This window comes from Chrysochloris asiatica, unplaced genomic scaffold (genome assembly GCF_000296735.1).
Source record: "Chrysochloris asiatica unplaced genomic scaffold, ChrAsi1.0 scaffold00088, whole genome shotgun sequence".
NCBI classification, from domain to species: Eukaryota; Metazoa; Chordata; class Mammalia; order Afrosoricida; family Chrysochloridae; genus Chrysochloris; species Chrysochloris asiatica.
Genome location: NW_006408606.1, coordinates 1837911 through 1840262, shown reverse-complemented (window position 1 = coordinate 1840262; position 2352 = coordinate 1837911). Strand labels below are relative to the sequence as shown.

General features: G+C 40.8%; 1 pseudogene; it reads right to left on the bottom strand.

Moving 5' to 3' along the window:
* Positions 1 to 254: 254 nt before the first annotated feature.
* Positions 255 to 822, bottom strand: LOC102817142 (annotated as a pseudogene).
* Between the last annotated feature and the right edge of the window lie 1530 nt (positions 823 to 2352).

Below are 2352 nucleotides of genomic sequence, written 5' to 3'. Positions count from 1 at the left end.
TATTTCTATTTCCAACTTTCTGAGGAAGTGCTATACTGTTGTTTTTCTTTTTGAAAAGATACAGCACTCTTCTTTTATTAAACATTAATTGGGATTCCTGCAGCTGTTTCTTTCTTCTGATATAAGAGTCATTGAATATATTGCTATGCTTGCACAGAGGCTAAATGGTTTGGTGGGAATATTTGGTGGGAATATTTGGGGGTTGGAGTAGTCAGTGTTTTCCCATTAGTTTATTATTGTTGAGGTTCAAGTTCTTAAAAGGTAGAAAATCTCGCTAGGTCCTTCTCCATCTCAGCATATTGTCCTTTCAGTCACTCCATGGCTCTTCTGTGCTCCTCATCCACTTCGGCCGGCTTGTCATGCTGTTCTCTCATGAGCTCCTTCCACTGGGTCGCATGCTGGCCTTCACTAGCCAGTTAAGCGCTCAGTATGAATCTTTTTTTGTTCTTGTTCCCTCTGTTGAAGTCTACACACTGAGTGATTAATAGCTTGCACTCTCTGGAGAACTGGGTCTAAGTTGTTCTGCATTGCTGCTCTACATTTGGGAAGAATATGTTCATTTGTTTCGTGGATCATTTTCTTCAAGTTTTCAAGAACTCGCATTTCCCGAAGGCCATGTTTTTCTTCAAATTCTTTGACAAAAAAGCGGGTTTCACCTTGAATAACTCGTCTGTGATCTATAATCCATGAATGAATTTCTCCAAGATCCTTGATAATGAGGTGCACTGGCGAGCCTGCGGTCCCCAAGGAGTCCCTCTTCTTGACGCTGCCACCCAGGGTGGCCTCATAAGCCACTGGGGTCTCCGTCCCTCCGCCACTCATCCCTGGGTCTCCGTCCCTCAGCCACTCATTCCGGCTTGCTATACTGTTTTCCAGAGTGGTTGGAACATTTTACATCCATACCAGCAATGTAGGAGGGTCCCAGTCTCCCCACATCCCACCAGCATTTATTATCCTCTGAATTTTTGAACTTTATTATTGCTGGTGTGAGATTATATCTTATTGTTGTTTTGATTTGCAGCTCTAATGGCTAATAACCTCATATGGATGTGAAAGCTGGACAGTGAATAAGGAAGTTCATAGAAGAATTGATGTCTTTGAATTATGGTATTGGAGGAAAATACTAAAAGTGCCATGGGCTGCCAAAAGAACTAATAGATCTCTTTTGAATAAGTGCAGCCAGAATTCTCCTTAGAGGCCAAGATGGCCAAACTTCGTCTCCCATACTTTGGACATATTGTCAGGAGGGAACAGTCACTAGAGAAGGATATGCTTGGTAAAATGGAGGGTCAGAGAAAAAAAGGAAGACTTCCAACGAGATAGATTGGCCAGGTGGTAGCATTGATGGACTCAAATGTGGCAACAGTAGTGAGGTTGGCCCTGGATTGGACATTGTTTTATTCTGCTGTGCATAGGGTCGCTGTGAGTCAGTTCCGACTCAATGGCACCTAACAACAATAACAATGGCTAATGATCGTGAACATTTCTTCATATATTTGTTGTCTGCCTGAATGTCTTCTTTGGTGAAGTGTTTGTTTATGTCCTGTGCCTAATTTTTAATTGTGTTACTTGTCTTTTTCTTGTACAGGTATTGAAGTTTCCTATAGAGTTTAGAAATTAGTCCCTTTTCTAATATGTCATTGTAAAATATTTTTTCCTATTCTGTAGGCTCCCTTTTTACTCTTTTGGTGAAATTCTTTGATGCAAATAAGGTTCTAATTTTTAGAATGTCCCAATCATCCATTTTGTGCTCTTTTCTGTAATTTTCGCAATGTTTGGTAGTCTGGTGTGCTCTGTATTGTTGTTGTTGTTGTTGAGTGCTGTCGAGTCAGTTCTGACCCATAGCAACCCTTTATAAGGTTTCTGAGGAGCAGCTGGTGAGCTTGAACTCCTGACCTTGCAGTTCAAAGGGCTTTTCAGTCTGGCACATTAACCCACAGCACCACACCAGGACTCTGCTCTGTATTAGAGCCCTTGAATTTTTCCCTATTTTTTCATTGATGACCTTTATAATTCAGGGATTCACATTTAGCTTTTTAATCCATGCTAAACTGGTCTTTGTATAAGGCCTGAGATAAAGGTCTTATTTCAATCTTCTGTATATATATTTCCAGTTCTGCCAGCACCATCTGTTGAAGAGACTATGTCTTCTCCACTCATTGTATTTTGACCTTTGTCAAAGATCAGTTGGCTGTAAGTGGATGGGTTAACTTCTGGATTCTCAATTCTGTTCCATTGATCTATGTATGTATCTTCCATTGTACCAGTACCAGGCTGTTTTGACCACTCTAGCCATGTAATAGATTTTGAAATCAGGGAGTGAGACACCTCCAAGTTTGTTCTTCTTCTTAA